Raw genomic sequence first — 11990 nt, 5'->3', positions numbered from 1 at the left:
TCATTTTCATTCACATGTTATTGTGAATGCTACCTTTCTATAGTATTGAGAAATCTCGAATATGCTGGTTTGCATTGTGAGTGGGAAAAATGTAACATCTTCATACTAGTATAAAACCATAAATAAAAATTCAAGGAATTGCTGGCATTGAAAAGAAGTAAAAGTAAACCAAGCAGAATTTAAATTATTATAACTTAGATCACTTCAACACACCCTGATAATAAAGAGAATAATGAGAAACATTTATTTAATTTATAACTTGGATTGTTTCATAATTTTCATCTGTCTGGCTACTCAGATATGGTTTTAAAGAATTCCATAAAAGAATCTATTTAGCATTCAGCTCCCAAAGCAAAATTATCCTGACAGCAACATTATTCTCTTACCACTGTCTTGTTCCATAGTAGCTTGCTCCTGTTTAATAAAAACATAAATGCAATAGTATCATTAGTGGTTAATGTAAATTACCTGTCAATTAAATACTTTTTTTCCATAAGGACTGAGAGGCAGAAATACAAAAGCTTTGAACTGTTAAGGACCAGCCACTGCATGGGATTAGCCTTTATAAAGTGCACCGTCTGTCATCAGAAGGAGAATACCACCAGTATGATAAAAGATGAATATTTGATCTGATTAAAGAATGACATTTGACTTTTAATAATCCTAGTCCTGGAAAGTTATTAAACATCTGTTTAGTGCTGAGCTGTGTGAGTTGTTCCCATTAGTTCAATGTATGTTCTCTACATATAAATCATCTAAATTTTTAATATTGCTCTTGGAATTAACTGCTGGTGTTCACCATGCTTGTTAAGAAAAGAAGAGAATGAAGCAAGTCTTTTCATTAGATGTGATCTCTACTGCTAAGAGTTTAGTCCAGCTTTGGACAAGATTTGTTGGTAGAGTTAGACAGGGATAAGAAGATCCTCTCAAAGGAAAAAGAAGCGGAAGTGTTTACAGAACTTTGATGGGCACAGTTCTTTTAAGAAGCTATGTTGGTTACAGCTGTGTTTAGAGATGATTATTAAACACATACAATCACTGTTAAGTGTCTCGTATTTATTGGGTGTTCCCTCAGCACTGTCCCATATCCTTTCATCTGTTATATAACGGGGTGTCATATAACTATAAAAATAATAATAAAAGCCCCCTAGATTAAAATCAGTATGAGATTAGTTGGGTAGGAAAGACATTGGCAGACACCTCAAATTGAACTCTATGGAATTTTCTATAGAAGTGAGCCAGAAATTCCAAAGACTATTTGTCAGCATCTTAGATTAAAAATAACTTTTCTGAACACAATTTATATACAGGGTGATTTACTTAGTTGTAAAAATTCATTTTCCAATATAATTCACCATTTAGTGCATGCCCAGTGAATATGAATGCCTCACTTTGTTTTCAGAGGAAACCTCTCTAATTTAGTTATTGCACTAGACCAGGTTATCTCTTGGTTTTGTTTGTGAAATTGATTAAATACTACATATCATTAATGTCATCAATTCATTACCTATAAAGAAAACAAATTTTGATAACTAGTTTTGGGGAACTGGGATGGGGCTGGGGGGACACCTCCCAATTAATTAAGTTAAAACCTGTAGCTTTGGAATCCATCCATTTGGTGGGCTTCCAAACTACCCAAGTGCATCAGTGGTTTTACAGCATCTCTGGAATTCACACTCTCTCTTCCATGCTGTCGCCAAATATTCATTTATATGAAACATGTCAGAAAATCCCCAAAGAAAAAAGAGCTAGCTGTTGGTAGCTCTACTAGGCAGTCAGAGATATTTTATCAGTAGAATTCCAAGAGAGAAACATCTCATATGTTACCTGTACTGTAAACATGAGAAGAAGGACAAAAAGATCACTTTTGTTTTAAATTAACGCCTTTGCTCCTACTTTCAGATGTAGCTAGACATTACTATATATTTTCCTCTACTTCAAAGAGCTGTATTTTGGATACATTTTTGGTTCCCTATTGCTTTCAGGGTTGAAATGTTAGGATGCATTTCCTGTGAATGAGAGAATTCTTGGGCTAAGTAAGAGCTGGGTGCAGTGTAGAAGCCACATCTGTGGACAGTGTTTCAGGCCATATGAACAATGCCTCACATGCTGGGAAAAAAAAGAGTGGAAAACATGAACATGATTATGAATAGTTCAATAACAATCTGAAAAACATTTGTTAGAGTCATTGCCGAATCAGAAGTGTTGAACAAAACATCTACCCAAAATAATTTTTGTGATGCAGTTTCAGGTTTCCTTAACAAAAACCCAACTACCTTTGTAGACCAACTAGGAGAACATCAGGTTGCAGAGACTTAAAACCCAAATTGGACAGTAGAAAGAAAATGTTTCCAATCTCAAAAATAAGTTAAAAATCTTCCATGTAAAGGAATCTTCATTCTGTCTGCAAATAATAAAAACTTTCCAAGAAAATCTTTCAAATGATATATGATCACTAAAACAAGTGCTTTTTTCTTCACTGTGAATTTTACTAGGATGGCAATGCGCTGAATTTCCTTCCTGTATGAGTACAATAAAAAGATGGCACACAGAGATGACTGTTCTGGCTTCCCTTGAAATTTTCAAGCGCAGTTTGGTCTTAAAACTTTGTTTATAAAATCCAGACTCTGTTTGTACCACCACTGCACTTGGAGGTTCAGTAAAAAAGTTTAGAATAAGCTTCATTTTTAATGACATCCACTACTACTACGTGTAATATTTTGTACTGTAACAGAGAGTAATAGAAACTTTGTTATAGGGAAAATCTTCAGTGAGCAAAGTAAGTAGTCTTTTTGACTCCAATGGTCTTTTTCTTTACATTATGCAAACCCTTTGCCATTTTCTGTGAGCAAACATCAAAGAGTCATATAGAAAGAGCCAGTCCATTCTTTCTGCATAGTGCTTGCAAGAGGTGTGTGGGGAAAATTAGAAAGATCCACACTTCCATAATATTCTACCTTCGTACGCTTCACTGTTTCTTGTCTTCTGTGTGAGAGAAAGAAATGGCTTAATTATTAGTAGTGTGGTTGTGTCCACTTATGTTATTTCAAATCAGGTACATATTAACTTAGCCAGTGTGAAAACACAGAAGCGAATGTGGAGGGAAGTACTGGTCCTGCTTAAATGAATACGGTTTTTGCCAGTGGCTTCACTGTAGGCATCACTTAACAGAGAAATTTTTATCTAGAAGAGTTACTGGTTAGAACCAGCTCCCTCCTTTTACCTTTTCGTATAGCATTCATATTGACTTGTAATGCATAATAGGATTGCCTTGCCTTTGAAATTGGCCCTGAACGTAGGCAGACTCTTGTCTAAATGTACGTGTGTACTTTTACTGATTTTGATGATTCCATATGCATAAAACGCTCACAGACACATCTTAACTAGTTAGTTAAATGAGTGGCTTTAGGGCAGGTTTGCTTTACTGAGGTAGCTCAAACAATGGATGTAAAATAGTGAATCTGGTCCAGTGATTCTTAAATTCAAAACACAAGGTTATATACAGCTAATATAAACAAAATGCAGATCCACTGCACTGAACCTTGCAAACTAAACTGAATAATAATCCATGCAATACTGTGCAAATCAGTCATCATTTCTTGGCAATGGCAATTTTGATGGTCTCTTTACTGGAAGTAGATATTGCGTCAAGACAAATTGGACTCCTGGTGAGTAAGAATTAAGTCAGTGCTAGCTGGTTAAGTAAAATGAAATTTTTCCAGTCTGATACTTTTCACTGATTCAGAAAATGGTTTTCAGGCATAACCTGGGTATGACATGCTCCAGAAAATATTCAGTACCAACTGAAACTACAAGCATAGGGCATATCTTTTCTTAAAGGAACAATAATAGCCTTTTATAATGTACTGCCATTCATCCGGATAGATGGCAGAGTACTTCATAAGCAAGCTATATTATTCATGAGCAGAGGAAGGAATTTTGTGAAATGTATCTCTAGGAGTATAGTAAATAATCCTGAAGAATGGGATTTTCTTCTTCACACATACAGCTTATCATAGTGAAACAAGAATCCACTCCCTGCCCAGATCCCTCCATTATGCTGGGAACGTGCTGGATGTGCATGTCACAACTCATTGCTTGTACAGAAGCTGTTCTGATAAGCTTTTCAACTACAGATATCCACCATTACTTGGTCCTGCATGAAAGAAACAACACAAATCATAGAAAACTGTTCACTTGCATAAAATTCTGCTGCATGATTAGGAAAAGGGCAAAGAAAGCAGGAGATCCTGGTGTTCTAATTCCTCTGTCCACAGCCTCCTTTATGATGTTTCTCCATTACTGTTGTTATTTGTGATTTAGCACAATAAGTCTAGCTTTCGATACTGAGCTGAAGTAGTGTTTCCAAGCTGTCATGTGACAGTATGTCTAGGAAGAAATATCTTCTTGGGCAGTTGGGGTAGTTGCCATTTCTACTTTGTAGAAAGTACCTTGCTCAGATTTAGTACCTATACAAGTAATGCATTGACAGAAGATTTACACGGATGTGATTTACCTCCCATTGATGAGGAAGAGCGATTTTGTAACAAATGTACTGAGAAATTATGGAAGAGTCTTTGCTTGTTAGACTTTATTCAAGCATGCCTTTGCCATTCTCACCAAACACATACCTTTTTGCTCTAAATATATCAGGGTAATGTGAAAACATACAACCAGTGACCTCTTTGTAAATACTTAATCTTTCTATATTAAAAAGAACAATTAAATTAACACTGTAGCAATTTCAAAATCTGAAATTTCAGTGTGGTAGTTACAAGTAAACTGGTGGTAACCAGTTATCAAGTTTCAGATCAGGCATCTGGAAATGTACAGCATCCAAACATTGCCAGAGAAAACAAGCTGGTCACAGTAAATCCAAAACAAAAGTGGCAATAGGACATGAAAACTTTCATTGGATGGAGGATACTGGCTATTTGAAAGATACTTTTTAAATGACTCAAATCATTTTCCTAATGACACATGCCAGTGTATGCTTTTCAAGGACTTCTTTTTCTTTATGGCAGCAATGATGTGAAGTAAGAAAAACATTAATTAAGTGGAAAAAGAAACATATTACTTTTTTATCCTAGATTTATTTTCCACCTGAAACTATATTCCACACTTGGACCAGTGACTTTGTCCCTGGAAGTTGCTTGTTATGGTTTAAAAAAGTGTTATACAAATAGAAATAATTTTAATGTGAAAAGTGTATGAGGCAAACTCCCATAGCCAGAGGTTGCAGAGAATCTACTGCTAAAGAGAACCTGAATCTATAAGGAAGGGGGTTAAAATCTATAAGGAAGGGAGTTAAGTTACTGAAGCAGGACACACAGGAGTGCCGTTGGCCATGTGTCAATATAAGAATACTACTGAGCTTGATCCAACTACATTTTAAGGCTATAGGAGCCCAAAGTTTCCAGCTTTGAACAGAGCCAGAAGCAGCACAGAAGGATATGCTGAAGGATCATTAAAAGATCATATCAGTTAGTCAGCATGGTGTGCTGCCACGGAAACAACAAAAAAACCAACAATGCCACAAATTGCAGAATAATAACTGTCAGGTCTTCTTGTGTGAGTGTAACCATTATTTTTCTATAGATTCATACATCTGACTAAGTCTAAACTGACAGCAAAAGAGAGGAATATGTTTTAGGGAGATGTGTTTCTAACTGATGTACAAGTAGAATTACAAAGTTTTGGCCAATAAATGATGAGAAATTGAAGTGTAATTTGCTTATTACTCACAAAAGGATATATATATTGCCTACATACCTATACATCCACACACATGCAGACACTGTTGATTATGTTTATGTCTAAGTCATGTCTTGAACCCTTAGCTGATGATCATTAAATGGCTCTTATTCTTATGTTACTCCCTATGAACTGGTGAGCTCAAAATCTCTCCTCCATGCAGTGTGGGCAAAGCTATGCAGAGATTGCGGTGCCTGCACCTGGGGCTCATCTGTTAGTGCCCCTCAGCTAAAACACTGGTGAGAGCTTGTCTTTGTTCTGTTCCAGTGCAGCAGAAAACAAGCTTGTTTAAATCACAGGTGGCTGACTACTGCCTGTACCCTGAAAAGCAGTGAAAGAAAAGCACTAGCAGTGGTTTTGGAGGCAAGGCTATTGCACATACCCACATATTATTGTATTTTCCTTGTGTTCCTTGGCACTGGAAAAAAGGAGGTGGGCTCACAAGCAATTGCAGCTGAAAGCCAACCGCCTTCTAGCAGTGCTTTGTTCCTGACTGCATCTCACTTTGGACACATCAGTGGAGAGTGAGTGCAGGAGACCCTGGACTCTGACCACAATTGAAACTGCAAAGCATGCTTAGGTGTGTGTGTTTAAATCAGAGGGTCTGCAATAAACAGAATAAACAATAAAAACAAACAACATCCATACAGACAAACACAAATATGTCTGAACAAAAGACCAGTCCTCTTCCATCCAGTTAATTTGCTCCTACAAAGAAAAAGGACTCCTTTGAGAGCATGAAATGCAGGGTCAGGCTTTGACAATTCAAATCTTAGTGGATCTGAGCCAGTTCATACCAGCAGGTAACCTGGCCCTGGAGAAATAAGGTGCCAAGATTAAAGGTGACAGAGATTATGCTGCTTTCATAACCTTAGGCTTTCTTAGCCTTTTTTCCTCATAGCAATTTAGAAAATCCTACCACTCATTTATCTTGTCATTATGGACTTCAATTATTCAGTCAAAATTTTCTGCAAACTGCTATGGGTACTTTCTGCTACTATTTTTGGCATCTCTGGATTTTTCCCAAAGCATATGATTTTGTTGTCAAATGCAAGTGTTTTTGAAAGAGAAGGAATTGAATTCTTTAAAGGTTTAAGTTTGCCACATTTAACTTTTTTTCCATCTTAAAAAAATTTTAGAAAGGACCTATAGGAAAATTACTTTTATGGTTACCAACATATGGAAACTTAGAGCTCTGGAAAGTTTACAGAAAGTTAAAGAAGAAAAAAGCCCCAATTTATAAAATACAGATTTGTAGAGGCAAGAAAGAGCACAAAAGTGCGTAACAGTCATTTGGACTTGATATTAAGATCCCGTATGTGGTTGCTATTTATGAAAAAATATATTGAGCCAATAAAAACAACTATATGTCAGTAACAGAAGTAAATTGCCAGAAAAATTCAGTGCTCATCAGAAAAAGTTGTGTTACAAAATATTTTATGAGAAATGCAAACCCTATACTGTGCTGTTGCTTTTTGGTTTTTTTGGGGGGGTTGTTTTTTTTTTTTTACTGCAGAAAAGTAACACTAAATAAAAGTGGTCTTTAGGAGAGATTTTTTGATGTTGCTGTGTTGTAATTGGGAGACAAATCTATCTTGCAATGTTTTAAGGCTACACCTTCCAAAAAAAATCCCTGAAAGTGGTATGTCATTTATGGCTTTATTCCTTTTCACACTAAAGGAACAAGCTGTAAAAAAGCATAATTCCTTTGTACTTCAGAAGGCTAAGAATGTAAATGTCTTTAATGACCAGTATCCCCCAAGTAGGAAAGCAGAAGGAGACTTTCAAAATTATCTCTTGCCATAGACGTTCTTCCTACTCCCTCCTGAACTTTATATGTCTTTTCACTACTTCACTAGCCTTTCTCTCCTCAAAACTGCAAGATAACTAACACTGGTCTAGTTGAGACTGACAGAAAGGGCTTTTTTATCTTCCTTGCCAATCTCTTTGTGCAATTAGTTAAAAAAATACAGGATATCTTTCAGTGTCCCTCCTGGAGGTCAATTTGATTTTTTCTAGCTTTACCATCCCCTAAATTTCTTCCTCCCATTGAGGATATATATATCTATTTTGGATTATAGCCTCCTTCCTCTTATCCCAAAATTACATCTTTCAAATTAGAATCCCATGTAATTATCTTCTGCCTGTGTTTCTGCTTTGTTTGTACACCTTTGTATTGTTCCTCTGCATACGATAATTAGGGTAAATTGCTATCATCTGTGTGCTGTTGGCTTCCTTTTGGCGATCTTAAATGAAGAAGATAAACGGGAGCAGATGTATCATTATTAGACACCTCTCTCTGATTTAGTGTGCTGCTGTTTGTCATTACTGTATGTTTACAATCATTTAGCCAGATTTCAAACCACATTACAGGGTTCACAGGCAAGCCAATTTAATTCAAATGAATATTTCTAGCAGGTTTGCATCAAAGTGTCAAGGGAAACCTAGCAACCTCACAAACAGCCCTTCTGAGTTTGGAAGGCATGTAAGCGACAGTTCAAGAACCTTTCTGTTCTTCAGGTGGTCCTTGCGCAAAAGGAAGCCTTAGCATTGTGCTTATCAATTTGTTGAAACTTTTGACTAACAGACATATAAGAGCGAGGAACATTATGGAAGGTGGTTCCTGTCTTCCATAGTTGTTAAACAGAGTTAAAATGAAAAGTGTGTGGAGAAGTTCAGAATAAAAGGATTCTAGATGAATGGCTTGGTTTACATATCCAGCTTTGAGATACCGTATCATTGCTAAATATAACCAAAAAATCTCAACAGTGTTGATATTGGTCACAAAGGATCAAACAGGCAACACAGACATAAAAATTGCATGATAACCTGGGGAAACTGGAAATACGCCAAAGGACAATGGCTGAGCAGTGCTGGTGAGCTGCTAACTTTTCTCTGGATGAAAGTGGAACGAGAAAAGATAAATATATTCTTTAATTGGAAGTGAGAGAAAAGCCAAGAAGTTAGGTCATTTTAATAAAAGGGAAAAGAAAAAAAAAAAAAAAAGGAAAGAGAAAAAATAATAAGGTAGAAATGAGGCTACCAGCTGGGTGTGGTTTTTTTGAGTTGAATCAGAAAACAGTGAGATGCCTATTTCTTCTGAGAAGGGAAACAACAGAAAAGTTCTGTCTCCTTTCACCAGGTTGAAGAGAGAATGAAGAACAACTCAGGAAATGGGAAGCTGAAAATCTCTGAATAGTCCAGGATACAGAGGAGAAAACAGAAAAAACATCTTTTCAGAAAGGATTACAACAAAGTCTGAAGGCAGGATTCCCCCAGATGTCATAGTTCACTGTGTTTCCATTGCTTTCCATAGAACTATGCTGCTTGTCTTAACACAAGATTTAGGGGTTTTGCATTCAATTATGATTTTTCATAAAAAGTTTAAGTCCAGGTTTGTCAATTAGGTTGATAAGACAATTGGCAGGAACTGTTCAGCCAATATTTTTTTAAAAAGTAAATAATAATTTGCTTGGTAGAATAAACTGATAACAAATAAAAAGAAGGCTCACTGGACAGAGGCCTTTAATATACTGACTTGAAAGAAATAATTTGAACTGTAATATTGTGATTTTCCAAGTGTAAAAATAAGGGTCTTTATTCATCCTAATGTAATACTTGGAACAGATGGAATTTCATTAAAAGGACTTGACCTAGGACATTTATCCTCATCCTTCCAACATTACATCCTACATACAAAAGAGAAAAAAATAGCAGGAAACATTTGTAAAGCAACATCATCAAAATGAGACTCTTGAGTTACTTTATGGAAAGATGGCTGTGGGATTTACAAACAAAATGAAAACTGGCAAGGATATCAATCTGAATCCCTTTTAGGCAATTTACCTCTTCCTCTAGGCTCATAAAAGTTAAATGACAACCAGAAATGTGCTTCTTGTGATAAACAAAAGAGAGGTGACTAACCTGATGCTGTAGGAGTAACTTTCCAAATCACTTTAGGCACAGTTTGTGTAACTGCAGCTCTTGGGTTTTGCTCCATCCACCCCTGTTGGTTAACAAATGATATATAGACATTCATTTAAATACAGCCTTTCAAGTTATGCCACAGATTGATATGCTAAACAGAAGCAGGTAAAGAGCCAATTTTATCTGGCAATTCTTCTGCCCACACCCTTGGAGTTTTAACATTTGGGAGAAGTTTTTGCTCTTTGATGAGGGGAAAATGATGCATTTGTTTTGGGATGACAGCTCAAGGCACAGTTATTACATATAAATCTCATCTCAGCAATACTTTGGCTTCTGATATTTTAAGCAAAATTGTCTTGGCTTGAAGTGGATGTTGACCTTATGAGGCATCAAGTCAGCCTTCCTGTTATTACTTGCAGTGAGCACATATTTTCTCTCTTTTTTGATACTCAGTATTTATCTTACTACCACTGTAATGAGGGGCTTGCTGAGGGCCAGTGATGTGATTTCAACCCTCCAAAAAGTAAAATTTTCTTGAAACTAAATGACCATGTTATCAATTTTTCTTCCTGACATCTAGAGAAGAGTAACCTTAAGGGGACTGCTTATATGAAACCTGATAAATAGGTTGGCAATATTCAAAGTACATAATTTCATTGGTTAGTGAGAGTTATAGATACTTACAGTTGTAGATTACTTCCATTTAGTACATAAATTGACAGAAGTTGGGCTGAAATAAGACAGGGAAAAAGGCATGTAGGAGCTATCTGACCACTAATGCAATGTCTATGGGTCATTTGGACATTTGAGGGAGACATGGTGGAAAGGCTGAAGCCCTGGTGGAAATTCCTCATTGCAAAATGTTGCAACACACCACAGTACACATAAAACTACTGGGGCTAAGTGAATCATATTTTTCTAAACCTGAATGTTCCAGAGAGCAGAGCTAACACTATGGTGCGTGCCAATTTTAAGGGACTGGAAAAAAACATATTTCTTCTTCAAGGGGGTAGAATATTTTCCACAGCCTCCTAGATGGCCCTAGGTTAGCTTAGAAATCAATGTGGTCAAAAGAAGTAAGACCGTCTTTCAGAGTTTTAATGAAAAGCAGCTCTTCCCCACCCCACCCCCCGCCATTAAATAGTGATAACAACTTGTAGCCATGCATTTGCAGAGACAGCTGGATATAGACTAACAGACATAATCTGGACTTTTGATGAATGAGAAATATTCTTTATATCTGCTCAATGGCTATAAATATACTTTCAGAACATAGGCCACGTCCATTTTTCCTGGAACAGGAATCCAGAACAGAGACCTATTGAAGCATGCCGCAACTCCAGGTAGTACAAAATTCCCATTTCTTCTCCATGGAAATCAGGAAAGAAGAGGAACTGCTGAATACCAAACTTGTGTCAAGTTTTCCTTGATTCTTTGATCTAAATGTAGGTGTACTGAATCACTTGATGACTGAACTCAGAGGCACTACTTTCATTATAAGCATTTCTCTTTGGGGAAGCAGTGAAAAAAATACATATGAGAGGCATGAAGCACCAAAAGTTTCCACAGCACTGAGTTTTTCCCAGGGACTGGAAATTGGCTCAGGGTGCAATAATCCCCCTGAAATCCATAACTCCCAGGTAATTTGTTAAAGAATTGTGTCTTCTGTCCTTGCTAGGGAAGGGGGAAAAGTCCTGTGTAGTTAAGCAATCTGAATGAAAATACAGAAAGCCAGCTAGCGCTTGCCCCTAGTAAAGAAAATTAGCAATGCAAAAGGATCTGTTAATTTTCTGTGGAAAGACTTTTCATGACCTTTTAACCATTTTTGAAACAAAATTGTTACGCAACATGTCATTACTGTAAGTGATAAACAATGTAAAACATTTGTTTAAAACAAAGATTCACTGGAAAACATTAGAAAGAGCAATAAAATTATCATGTAAAAATTATTTGAAGAACACAACATTTCATAAGCATCCATTTCTTAATGCCAGCAGCTTTCTGTGTTTGCTTTTGAACCAAACACTTCCAGTGGAGCAATCTATTTCAGGGAAGAGAAAGCCCTGAAGTTCACAGGCAGAGGCAGCTGTTTGCCTCTTTGTCACAGCTGGGAGATGAAGTACGTGGCGGACCCCTGACATCTCAGCTGCTGAGTGAGCAAATGCTCATGTGGCTTTGGCACCTGTACAGGGTGTATCCCTTCTGGAGCTTTATTTGTTCTCTGTGTCAAACTCAAGGCATCTGCAAAAATGCATAGCCTGTTTGTTCTTGAGAAGTACAGGGCATTTAGAGAAAAGTACAAAGAATAA

The sequence above is a fragment of the Falco cherrug genome, chromosome 2, assembly GCF_023634085.1.
Source record: "Falco cherrug isolate bFalChe1 chromosome 2, bFalChe1.pri, whole genome shotgun sequence".
Classification (NCBI taxonomy): Eukaryota; Metazoa; Chordata; class Aves; order Falconiformes; family Falconidae; genus Falco; species Falco cherrug.
Note: the sequence above shows the minus strand (reverse complement) of the source record.